The following is a 13,761-nucleotide window of genomic DNA, read 5'->3' on the forward strand; positions in this document are numbered from 1 at the left end:
TTACTGTTTTAGCAACTTTCAAGTGTACATCATAGGATTGTTATTGATTAATCACAGTGCTGTACATTAGATCCCCAGAATGTATTCATTTTCTAACTAGAAGTTTGTACCCTTTGATGAGCACCTCCCCATTTTCCCTGTCTCCCAGCCCCTGTTAACTACCATTTTGCTCTCTGTCTCTATAAGCTCAGCTTTATAGATTCCGCTATATCATACAATATTTTTCTTTCTGTGTCTGACTTATTTCATTTAGCTAATGTCCTCAGGGACCATCCATGTTGTTATAAATGGAAGGATTTCCTTCTTTCTCATGGCTGACTAATATTTTATTATGTAGAAATATATTATTTATATGTACATATTTATGTGTATGTAAATATATATATTTAATACATCTACTTTATCCATTCATCGATCAGTGTTCATTTAGGTTGTTTCTATATCTTGGCTATTGTAAATAATGCTGATATGAACATGGAAGTGCCCATACAACTTCAAGATTTTATTTTCATATCCTTTGGATGTGTACCCAGAAGTGGGATTGCTGGATCATATGGTAGTTCTATTTTTAATTTTTGAGGAACCTCCACACTGTTTTCCATAGTGATTGTACCAATTTACATTCCCACCAGCAGTACACAAGGATTTTCTTTTCTTCACGTCCTCACCAACAGTTTGTTACCTCTAATTTTCTCAAGGATAGCTATTCATTCTAACAGGAATGAGGTGATCTCTTACTGTGGTTTTTAATTTTTTTTAATATTTATTTATTTTTTATTTTGGGAGAGAGAGAGAAAGAGTCCGCAGATCATGGCTTGAGCCAAAATCAAGAGTTGGACACTCAACCAACTGAGCCACCTGGGCACCCCTCAACCTTTTTTTTTAAATCAAATTTGAAGTTATTGGTCACTATTTCTTCACATTTTTTTTCTGCCCCTTCCTCTCTGTTCTTTCCTCTGTGACTCCTATTGTACATACTTTGGTAGCTTGTAGTTTCCCGCAGCTGCCAGAAGCTCTGCTCATTTTCTTCATTCATTTTCCTTTCTGTATAATCTCAATTGACCTGTTTCCACGTTTTCTGATTCTTCTACCAGTTCTGCCATGAAAAAGTAGTTGGGAGTAACTTTGGGGTGGGCACTTCTTTATAACACATATGGAAGTCCTCTTAAATGACATTTGAGTTGAGACTAGGTCATAATAAAATCTGGTTTCCAAAGGTGATGGGTTATTCTCCAACTGAATTGCAGACTCTGCCTCCATGGGTTGGAGAAGGGGGGTTGATCCTTCCCTGGGCATCTCCACACACCAGTGCACTTGATGGGAATTTCTGTGTTCCTACTTTAGCTCTCCAGATATGCTATACAGACAAGTGTTCTAGTTCTAAGAACTTTATTTTTTAATAACTCGTTGCCAATTGTTCTAAAACCCCTTCCATTTGCAAAGGAACTTTTATGATTTAGGCAGACATGAATTTTTCATAGAGAAGTAGGAGGACTTAATTATAGTTTCAACACACATTGGCATGCTTGGAAGTATCCAAAAGGAAGTCAAAGAATTTTGAGAATTTAAGCCAAGATACTTATTTCATCTTAATAATGTTGTGGCTTGATGTTATTTTACCAGTAAATATTCCCATAAGTATCAGATAATTGGGCTTTATTCTATGGCCTGAAGGCCAATATTCTTGGTGCAACCAACTGAAAGACTGAATTCCAAAAATGGAATTTCTCCATGGAAAATATGTTGTTTCCAGCCCTTGGTATTCACACCTAAGGCGTGTTGGCAGCTGTTCTTTGGCCAGCGGAAGCAGGCATGGTGGTACATAAAGGCAGTTTCTATGGAAACCTGAACCCAAATGATACTGGGGCTGTGAAGATCAAAGGCAACACCCTGAATTGTTTGGAGAGCCCAATGAAGGTTTCAGAACTTTATCGTTCTCCACAGAAAACACTACAGCCAAGAATTTGAAATGCTTTCTTCTCCAGGTGCATTAGAACTATGGGCATAAAACAGAAATTTGTAGTTTGCTCATGAATTTATCTGTTCTAATTATTTTCCCAGCTATTTTACAACATCCTTCTCTGCCACAAAGAGAATTGTCATCTTCCATTAATGCTGTGATGAATACGGAAGTGTCGATACCACTTCAAGATCCTATTTTCATTTCCTTTGGATGTATACCCAGAAGTGGGATTGCTGGATCATATGGTAGTTCTATTTTTAATTTTCTGAGGAACCTCCACACTGTTTTCCATAGTGATTGTACCAATTTACATTCCCACCAGCAGTACACAGGGGTTTTCTTTTTTTCACATCCTCACCAACAGTTGTTACCTCTTATTTTCTCGAGCATAGCCATTCTAACAGGAATGAGGTGATTTTTTACTGTGGTTTTTAAAATTTTTTATTTTAATAAATAAATAAAGCAATAAGACACACAAAATATGCTGAGCCTATAAATTTGGTGGTAGAGATTGATTTATTTTCATAAACCATGGATAATCTATTCAGTGTGTTATTTTTCCCCACACACTCTTCTTCCTATATACAAACACCCATGTTGCCAGATGCACACACAGCTAAACCACAGTTCTACCTGTAAAGAACATTTTGACCTACAGTAGTATTTTCTCACATTAAGTGTCATCCTTACACTGATTCTTTGTTTAGTATTTCGATACAAATCCCATTATTACAACCTTAGCAGAAATTAAAGTGGAAGAAAATATATTCCCATGAACGTGTCTTCCCAAGAGTGCATTTTGTTTTTATTTTGTGGAGCTTGATTTGGACTCGTTTCTTCTGACAAGCTCCCATTTTATTAAAGTCCTGGTGAATGACAAAGGAGCATTTTCTTCCTGACTAGTGCAGATTGTCAAGATAAAATCTCTGAACATACTACATTTGTCTGTGGGGGTTTGCATCCTTGGTTTCAAGGGCCATTTTAGAGTCAAGTGGATATGTTAAGGTTAGTTGAAGTAATCAAAAGCATCATATTCACCATGAAGTAATGAAATGAAGACTGGATATGTTTATGCCAAGATTTATGATTAATTTGTGCACATGAAATGTGGAGGGAGGGAATGGTATAATTTGAAGAAGCTCTCTATGAAATACTTATTAAACCTTACAAGGCCTTTACTTCTCATAGACATCCAGAACCAAGTAATCAAGCTACCTAGACCGTATTTATTAGAGTCTAGTTTTCTTAACATTCCTGAAGGGAGAAGTTGCTTTTTCCCACCTTACAGGAGCACTCCATCTCTGCTTCTCCTCTCTGAGACACAGAGTACCAGCCACATTTCCAGGCTGGTTCTACATATTTTCTTTACTTTTCACTCCTGCTTTCATCCCTCACCTATGAGGGGCACACTTGCCAGAATCTCCTCTCATCATACCTCTACTTTTTCCTTTCCCCACCACAAACAAAGGACTTTTGACTCAGAATTGTGATAAACCTCAATCTGGAATTTTCACTTTTCTTCTTGCAAAGCATTATGTTTTAATAGTGAGCTATAATATAACTAAGGTTTAAATCAAACTGGCAAATTGGCTGTTTGCCATTTAATACACAGAATCGTAGGATGAAAAGACATAGAAGGGAACTTGGAGAGTATTTATCAGTATTTTGCCATCATTTTTCACTAGAGGACTTCTGCAGAGGAAAAAGAGCCAATTCAGCAGATGTCTGGAGGCACAGAGAAAGTTCCAGTCAGAATGAATATAATATATAATGTCTTTGAAGTTCACTATTTTAGCTTTAAAATTTTCTGCAACTTTGAAGTTGATACTAAATTATACCTTTACTTGTTTTCTAATAAAAGTAGTTCTAGAATTACTTACCATTAAGTATAGTGGTCCCTGTTTTTCCTTCACCTTTGTGTAGCATCTAGCACGTATCTTTATACCTTGAGGAGATTGTAAACCCCAATACAAAAAATACAGACTGGACAATTATATCCTATGGTAGGTGAGTAAACTGAGACCTAGAAATGTAGAAATTTGCTTAAGATCACCATGGTAGAATCAACATGAGAATTCAAGTCTAATGGCTTTCAGCCCAGTGAGCTTCTCATCAAACTCAGACATATGTTTCAATCCGATATCTTTTCCACATGTGTTCCTGGAAACTAAGGTTTCTGTAAGTCAGGAACATCTTTGGAACCTGACTGACCTCACTTAACCTGGTTTTCATGCCGTATAAGGATATCTGAAAAACCACTGTAAGAGTAATTGTGTGTCTATATATGCCTCTTTCAGTAGCTTTGCTCACAAGGGGAGACGTGAGGGTGTGTGTGTGTGTGTGTGTGTGTGTGTGTCTGTGTGTCTGTGTGTGTGTGTGTGTGTGTGTGTGTGTGTGTGACAGCAGGTGAAGTAGGGAAATGGTGAGTGGTGGTGGTGGTGGGTAGCATTCAACAGATTATTTTTTTCCCCATTTTCTGAAACCACTACTTTTTCCTGAAACCCATTAGTCTGGTTTTGGCTTTAAGTTGCTGAAGGAAAGCATTATTCAGGGAGTACTGCAGGGGCTGATTCTTGTGGAACTCATGAGAGTTAGATTTGGCTGATGTCAAAATTTTCATCAGATTTTGAATTTTCAGAGACATTTTGTACTCTGCTTATGAGATTGATATAAATAGTTTTGTTCTCTGTCTCCCAGGTAAAAGCATGGATAAAAAGAAGAATTTCATTTGTTCCACATGGAAGATACAAAATATATTTGAGTGATTGGATGGATGGATCTTTGTGGATAATCATTAATCAAATTTACATAACCATTTTCATGAATAAGGGAAAATTTGCTATTCTAAGCTAAGTTGACAAAAAGAGGTAATACTATGTCCCTTAAAAAATATAATACAAGTGAAATGTACACACTCTAACCAACCAGGTAGAAATAAGGAAAAATCCTTATTGCTTCCTTTCATAGGTGAGCTTAGAGAATTCTGACTTTTCTCTTTGGTCAGGTGAACTATTCACAGGTATTATGTGAATGCCTTTACCAAATAATCCTGGATTTCTCAGGATACCTATTTCAGTGCCAGCCACTCAGATAGAAGTTGGGAATATAAAAATAGCTAAGGTCAGTTGTGCCTCAAGTTTTTTACAGTCCACTGGAAAGACAAGTACATGAATAACTAACCATAGTATAACACAACAAAGTTTTATGCTGGTGGGACAAATGAGAAAAGAGATTCTGTTAATTGTTACTGCAGGGGGCTACAGAGGGTTTCACTGAGAAGATAAGTTGTAATGCAAGGATGTATTAACTTGGAAGTGGAAAAGTGGAAGGAGAAAAGCGATGGCAAGGCGATGGTTGGAAATGGGAGAGTGCCATGATCTGTTGAGGAAATGGCAAAGAAAAAAGGTAAGTGCAGGTTCGACCAAGAAGGGCACTTATGGCATGCCAGCATGAACCTGGGAGCCAGCCAAGGTTTTAAACCGAGAAATCATTGATTGGGTTTGGGCTCTTTAAAAAGATATCTCTGACAAGAGCTTGTAGAATCGATTGGGTGGTGGGTGGTGTGAGAAGATTAGAGAGAGGGGGACCAGTGTTATCTAATTCTGTAACCCTTTTTTTTTTTCATACAAACTCAAAAGTTGCTAAAAATAAAGGAAGGTTTTAGAAAAGCTGATTTTATCTCTGATAGGTGAGGTGACAATAAATAGAGATAAAATGAAGTTGCATGCAATGAGAAGGGGAAGTGCAGGTGCAGGAATTGTGTGAGGAAAGACTAAAAATCTCAGAAACAGTGATTTGTCCAAGGTTGTAGGGATGTTGGAAGCCATCACAAAATGATCCTTTAGCCAACTAGAGAAGAGTGAGAGAGCAGTGAGAAGACATGTCCGTATTGTGTATTTATTCCATATGATGTAATGTTAAATGAAAAAAGATATAATTTTTTTTAAGTAAACATACTCTCTGCCCTCACATAATCACAGCCTCCCACAGTACCAGCATCCCACATTAGAGTGGTACATTTCTTGTAGTTGACGAACCTACACTGACGCGTTATTTTCCCTCAAAGCTTTGTAGTCCACATTAGGGTTCCCTCTTGGTGTTGCACATTCTGTGGATTTTGACAAATGTACAATGACATGTATCTACTATTATAGTTTATTACAGAATAGTTTCACTGCCCTAAAAATCTTTTGTGCTTTTTAACACTTTTATATAATAATCATAACATTTTAAAGACATATATGATATATATGTACGAAAGATTGGAACTAAATTGAGCAGCATGTTTTTTTTTCAACGTTTATTTATTTTTGGGACGGAGAGAGACAGAGCATGAACGGGGGAGGGGCAGAGAGAGAGAGGGAGACACAGAATCGGAAACAGGCTCCAGGCTCTGAGCCATCAGCCCAGAGCCCGATGCGGGGCTCGAACTCACGGACCGCAAGATCGTGACCTGGCTGAAGTCGGACGCTTAACCGACTGCGCCACCCAGGCGCCCCTGAGCAGCATGTTTTAAGAGTGCTGATTCAGATTTCCTGCTCACTTATAGATTCATATTTCTTGCTTGGCCACGGGACATACTAATGTCCTTTCCTACGATCTGGCCATTTACTAGATCACTCTAGGCCCATTGGGCATGTTTTATCATTAGGCCTAAATAACAGCGAAACAGGATTACTTGTGACAGGAGACAGTTCCAGTTTTTCATGAATGTTTACAATTCATTAAAATATGTGGGGGAAGAGGCTTCATTTAATCCGAGAGCAGTGAAATAAACATGTTAAGAACATCTAAATAATTTCAACATATTCATTTTTGTGTTGGGGGAGGGTAGTCATTTAGAGTCCCAGACTCTGATATCTCCCATACTCTCAGGCCCTATAGCAGCAGTGTGAAGGTGTTAAAATCCAGCACACCTGTTCTCTGCCAAGCAGTTATGGTAGTGATAGGGTGGTATTGGGGCATGGGTTGTATATGTGAAGAATCAGGTTCTGTGACTTTAAAAAAGTACAGTTACCTACATGGCAGGGAAAAAAAATTGAAACATTTAAAGAGAAAAAATGGTGCAGGGAAAAAACATTCTAGGAAAAAACACCTAATAATCTAAATAAACTAGATGACTCTCATCATCTTTTGTTCCTTTTAATTCTGGGAGTATCCTGGTTGGAGCAAACGAATAAAAATAAGAAAATATTGTTCAGTTATGAATGGGACAAAAAGGGATTTCCATAGTATTCTTTAAATGGCAACGATAACTTTTTCTGAAGATAGATGGATACTTGTAAGGTTACAGCTGGGATAGATCATGTTCAGGGATAATTTTGGAAAATAAAAAGCTGATATTTTAAATAAATACAAAATTGGAAGATTAAAAAAGGAAATGATTGGTTGTGTTTTGCTGCAAGAAAGAATAATTCTAAGAATGCTTTTTCTTTTGTCTATCTGCCATCTACTTCCTATGAATTAAATATATGAATGTCTTCTTCAGAACATTGGAATGCCACCTTTTAGAATAATTTCCATTTTTTGGTAAAGGTGTTTAAATAAAGACATGTTTGGGCTATGCTTGAGAAGGCAGGAAAGATTTGGCTGTATTGAAATTTATATCCAGCTATAAATCCAGTATCTTTACCTCTTGATTTTTAAAGGCAGTGGTGAAAGGGAGCACAGCATGTGGTGAATTATGAATGAAGACATGAAAGGATTTCTTGGTCTGATGTGAAGCCAGTTCCTCCCCCACCACACTCTGTTTCTGGAGTTGTCTTGAGTCCATTATAAATATGACTCTAGTGAACCATACAAATATCTCCTTTGGAGTGTTATGCACAGTGTTAATATGTAGTCTATCCCTGAGATGCTTTTGTGCAAATAAGAAGTGCTACTTAATAAAAATCAGTGTGTGCAAGGGTACAAACTAAATATCAAACCTTCAAAGCGTCTTCATGACAGAGATTACCAATTCTGACTCTAATTCATTATTTATATAGCAAAAGCATGTGGGAGTATGTGTGAGCAGCAGTAGAGGAGTGGGGAGAATCTTCCTATTCACATCAAAGGTGTTAGGATACCAGGGACTGTTATGAGGATTCCTTTTTGAAAAAGAGTCTCCAAGACTTTGGGGGAAAGCTAGCTAACTAACTCTCCAACTAACTAACAGCAGTGAAGGGATTCGCTGAACTGGACACTTGTGCTGTGAGTACGCTTCTAAATATATGTTATACTTAACAAAGTTTACATTAAAAAATAGTGGTGAGTGCTTTGGGATTAACAGGCACCTAGGCCACTTGGATTAAGGCACTTAATTGAGAAAGACAATTATTGACTGCTAGTGTCTGGTGAAAATAGGTAGGCAACTCAGGTGGAGATAGCTGACAACTGGTCCTAAAGCTTGGGATCTGGTTTGCTACTGGGGAGAAATGGTTTTGAGAACATCACTTATAAATATTGTCCAACACTGCTCTGTGTGAATGTGTCCCACATAACACCAGGAAGGGGACTGTAAACATTGAAATAGCAATTGGCTCTTTAGTTGCCAAACAAATACTTTTACGTGTGGGGATGGTTCCTTGTGTGCTGGAAAGAGAAATTTATCAAAGGTGAGATATCAGAATTAGTTAAAAAGTGGGCCAGCAATAGTAGAAGCATGGCTGCCAGGAGAAGAGAATGGAAGTGACAGCAGCAAACACAGAGGATATAATCCAAGGAGAAAATGATCCCTGCAGGACTCAGTGAGACAGAGAAGCTTTCAGGATTTGAAAGAATAATTCAGAGCTCAATATTCAAATGCCACTAGGATTCTTACCTACACACTTGATTGTCCCTGTAACTTCCTCCTCCTCAGAATAGCCCTTCTCCTACAAGTGACCTGGGAAAACAGGGATTATATTCCAGTTGCCATTTTGATTGTCATCAAATCTTGGTTGTTTCCTGATTGGAATGATTTCAGAAAATAAGGTTTATATTTTAAATTAAAATAGCCAGAGTGGGTGGGGTGGACTTTATTTAAAATATGTACATGTTTAATAAATATATTTATAATTTAATGTATTTATTTAGGGTATTGTGCTAAGTGTTGAGTGGAGTACCAAGAAGTTAAGACCCAGTCTTCTCTCGCAAGAAATCTAGTGAAAGAACTGATAAGTAGTCATCTGTTTCCAGATTTTCACATCTAGGATTGGGTGGTGGTTCGTGTGGTAAATTATTCAAGATAGACTAACTGGTGTAAAAACAAAACAAAACAATTCCCAGACTGAGCTACTTACATGTCATATTTTATTGCAGGTCAGTGGAGGTGAAAGGATCATTTACACTCTTTCTATTCCATGCCTCTTACATCACAAAGGGCCTTGGAGTCTTCTATGGGATCCTCTGCATCTGAGCTTCCATTAGGGTCAGGCCTGGAAGATTTTTATACAGTCTAAACCTGAATGTCACTTCACTTCATTCTAATGGCCTCACGACCCACTGATTACAAGGAGGTCTGAGAAATGCCGTCTTTCTGCATTCCCAGAGGGAAACAACGTGGGGTCTAGATGGCGTACAACATAGTCTTGTGCCATCAGAAGGGATCTCTCAGGCTTATTTTTTCCAATTTCTGAGAGTTTGAATTGGATTTGCTCTTCAGCCATTAAATTTCCCACCTTTTAATAGGAAATAGAAGCAGGGAAGACAACACTTATCAAATATCTACTGTACATATACATGAAATCAATTAGCCCTTAACCAATCTACTGAGATGGGTATGGTTCTGGGTTACATATGAAGTTGCTGAGGCTGGGAGAGGGTAGGCAGCTTGTTCAAGGACACTAGCTAGAGATCAGTGGAAGAAGTGTTTAGATCTGCATGTCTGTTTCCAAGGCATTTATTCTTCTATTATCTCTGAAGTAGGAAGTTTAGCTAAGGAACAAATACTTGTTGAATTAATTAAAAAGATAAAAGAATTAAGTTACAAAAAAAGGCAAAAGTAAGCAATGAAGAAAAAATTATAAGAAACATTTATGGGGTTTAATAATTTTTTTTTAAGTAAATGTATGCTTAGAATTATAAGAAAAAGGTGCTCAGCACTTAGCTGTTGTCCCACCCTTCAACTAAACCTAGGGAGCAGTGACTGGTTTGTTCTTTCTTTCTTTCTTTCTTTCTTTCTTTCTTTCTTTCTTTCTTTCCCTCTTTCTTTCCTTGTTTCTTTCTTTATTTCTTTTCTTTTTTTTTACCATTCATTCAGCAACTATTTAATGGAAGGTTAGCATGTATGCATCATGAGGATCAGGGATGAAGAAGACAAACATAATTCTTTCTTTCACAAAGCAAGCATACACACACATAAGCCTTAAACACCACTCTCATGTAGCTTTTGTTGGGTTTAGGCAGCCCTTTCTCTTTAGGTGCTGCACTTGAAATCTGCTGATCAATATCTTTGTTCTTTCAAAGCAGAGGGGAGACGTCCTTCTTAGAAAGTAGTGTTTTGAGAATTCTCTCTGTGGGGAAGCACAGTAATAAGAGACTTGTTCTGTATTCCTGAATGCTTCCAAACAGCAGTCTGCTTTTCTAGAAATTGTTGGATGGCTTCTCCCAGGCACAGGGGGGAGCTCAACATTTAAGAATCCTACCCCAAAGCGTCTTTGGAATGGAGTGGTTAAATTGGTTCTTGAAGGTTGAAATGTATCTTTTCAGCTCAGCAAAATCAGCTTCCTTCATGCTTGTATTCTTCCTTTTCAACCAAATGCTGTGATTTTGTACTTGCCAAATTGATCTGTGGCAGAAAGGAGACTCCCAGAAGCTGGAGATAAAGAGGAGGAAATGTCAGGTGCTAGCCAGATTTTTTTCATTAACTCTGCAGCTGGGGAGTCCCTGAGTAAAAACCATACAAGTTAAACTCAGCATTATAGAAGAATTGTCATTATTTGTTTTAAAGCTAAGATTCTAATTATAATTTTAATACATATTGACATACTAAAATAATCTATAGTACAATTAATTTTTAAATCAGGTTATATTTAATGTGTTCAGTAGCTGATGTCGATGATCCTTCTAGATACAGACTGTCTTCCTGAAGTTTTCTAAAATGTCAGTTTGGAAAAGCACTTTCTTGTATTGAAATATTAATCAGATATATTTAAATTCTCTGTCACTTTCAAAAATTATTAAATCCCAGCAGTGTTTCTTGAATTTTTCCCAGAAATACTCACTTTGTCTTGTTGTATCGTTAAATTATTGTTTCTTTTTCAATCATTCAACAAATAATCATTCAGCATCTCCTGTGTAGCAGTTCCTGTACTAGGTGCTTTGGAACCATCTATGAGCCAACTGGTAAAAGTCCTTGCCCTTTACCTGAGTTCTAGCAGAAGGAGATAGACAATAAACAATAAGTGTATTAGGTAGATGATATCGTTCACTTATTTGGGCATAAGACTCCTTCATTGAAAAGGTGACTTTAGAACTAAGACTTGAAGGAGATGAGGAAGTATCCCAGAGGAAACCTCGAGGGAGAGACTTCCAGACAGCAAGAGCACTCATTGCAAAGGCCCTGAGGCAGGAGTATGCTTGGCATACTTGAGGAACAGTGAGGAGTTGAGTGCCCAGAACAGAGAGAGTCAGGGGAGAGGAGTTCACAGTGGTACTGTGGGCCAGATGGAGGGTGGGGTGGGTGTAGGCTATTGTAAAGACCTGGGCTTTTGTGCTGAAGGGGATGAGGACTCATTGCAAGTTTTTGACCATAGTAGAAACATGATCTTTCCCTATTTTCCTCTGTTCTTATACTTACTTGCTTTTGGGCATTTTTGTAATACTTATAATAGTGTTATTAGCTCTAGTCATGAGTATTTTCAAGTTTTTATCTGGTATGTTGCCTACAAAATGCAAAATCAGATACTGCAACAGCTTAGTTATATAAGCGAACAATACTCTATTTGTGGATTCTAAGTGGCCAGGGGATTTCTGTATTCTGATTGGTTGACTTTGTGACTCAGTCAGTCCAAATATCATCCCTGATGCAACTTTTTAGAGTGCAGATTTTAGTAACCAATCTTACAGTGAAGCAATGTTTGCATATTTTATAACTTATTAGATTCTATTTTTTTCTAGATGGATCTCTGAACATTTACATTTTAATAAACTTCCCCCAGAAGAATACATTCTTCCTGCACACAGTGACTCCATTACATGTTTGAAAATATGAGCAAGCTTATATTTTGTATTTTATGCCCACTTCCCTTCTGTGAATGAAGTATGTGACTTCACATTCTGTATTTTCCAGTTAGGTTCAGAGGGTGTTTTTGGATCTTGCCTCAGGCCCACGGACTAGAGAGGCTGTGGCCTGGTTCACCTCATGGTAATGGCTAGTAGTAATGTGTGTGGATGGATGTACTCCTGACCTGGAGCCCTGGGCCCATCTAAGGAGAGAAGTGTTATTTAATATAATTTTGTTTGCATATAAAGAGCCAAATGATTAGAGTATTGAATTAGTTGTTAGATATTTCTACTAATGGAAGCAATTTTATTTTGGCAGCTGGTGAGGTAAAGGGGTATAGGGGAGGAAAAAGTTTTTCCCTATCCTCTTAGGATAACTGGCTGAGTCTGAAAAGTAAACTGATACAGACAGATTAATAGGAAAAATGCATACTCATTTATTAACTTTTTACATGTATATGGAAGCCTTCACAAGAGGCTGAGGCCTGGAAGAAACCACGAAAGCAGGAGGCTTTTATACCTTTGAGACAAAGAAACAATAAATTGGTGAAGGATTGGGGCACCTGGGTGGCTCAGTCAGTTGAGCGTCAACTTCGGCTCAGGTCATGATCTCACGGCTCATGCGTTCGAGCCTTGCACTGGGCTTTGTGATGACAGCTCAGAGCCTGGAGCCTGCTTCGGATTCTGTGTCTCCCTCTCTCTCTGCCCTCCCCCTCTCACATTCTATCTCAAAAATGAATAAACATTAAAAAAAATTTTTTTTAATTGGTGAAGGATTGACAAGGCAAAGGAGTTTGGGCTTAGGGTAGTGGTACTGGGGCTGGTAGGTCTTATCTTCCTTAAGTAGAGTTAATTTAATAAGATTTGTTTGCAGATTCCTCTGGCGCTATCTATGAGCTAATGAGAGTTTGTCTTTAGTAAAATAATTTATTTTCTGCCTTTAGGTAGAAAACAGGGACTTTTTTTCCCTAGGTTTACTGCTTAATTGCCTTTTATTCAAATTGCCTTTAATTAAAGCAGCATATTTTAAGGTGGCATATTCTGGTTACCTTTGGTGGGTTGCTGACAATCTCTGTAAAAACCTAAGAAAAAGGGTAAGAGAAGCCTCAATCTACCCATCTGCAGGCCTTAGGCCAGAGGCAGGGAAGGAATCCTTGAATCTTCCATATGGTTCAAGCCCCTCACCAGGAGTAGGGGCTCCATCAAGGATCAAAGGTGGTGAGATGATTCAAACTCCTTAGCCTTGTCCTCTATGCAGAGAGAAAGTAAGGGTTCTGAGAAAGAGCATGGGAGGGACACTTAACCCAGATTTACAAAGCAAGGGGCAGATAAGGCTTTCCAGATGAAGTGAAATTGGAATTGAGGCCCAGCAGGGTAGATAGAAGTTAGCAAATCATGAGAAGACATAAGAGGAGGAGAGGGAAGAGGAGGAGGAGGAGAGGATGATCTCGAACAACAAGAAGAGAGCTTAAAGAGTGAGGTTGGGAGTTGAGTAGTAGGTCAGGGAAGAATGAAGACTCATTAGAGGAACTACAAGGATTTTGGCATGGATGAGTCATAGAATGCATTTGGGAAGAAAAGAAAAAGCTAGAGAGTTAGGCAGAAGCCATAGA

At 38.1% G+C, this 13,761-nt stretch overlaps 1 long non-coding RNA gene across 1 annotated transcript in view; it reads left to right on the forward strand.

The window, feature by feature from the left end:
• The first annotated feature begins 376 nt into the window (after positions 1-376).
• LOC111560180 overlaps positions 377-13,761 on the forward strand; it is a 35,404-nt gene continuing 22,019 nt past the window's right edge. Inside the window, exons 1-3 of the long non-coding RNA XR_002741860.2 lie at positions 377-556; positions 4,661-4,830; positions 5,217-5,368. This is a non-coding gene — a long non-coding RNA (uncharacterized LOC111560180). The remainder of the gene's footprint in view (positions 557-4,660; positions 4,831-5,216; positions 5,369-13,761) is intronic.

The sequence above is a fragment of the Felis catus genome, chromosome B1, assembly GCF_018350175.1.
Source record: "Felis catus isolate Fca126 chromosome B1, F.catus_Fca126_mat1.0, whole genome shotgun sequence".
Classification (NCBI taxonomy): Eukaryota; Metazoa; Chordata; class Mammalia; order Carnivora; family Felidae; genus Felis; species Felis catus.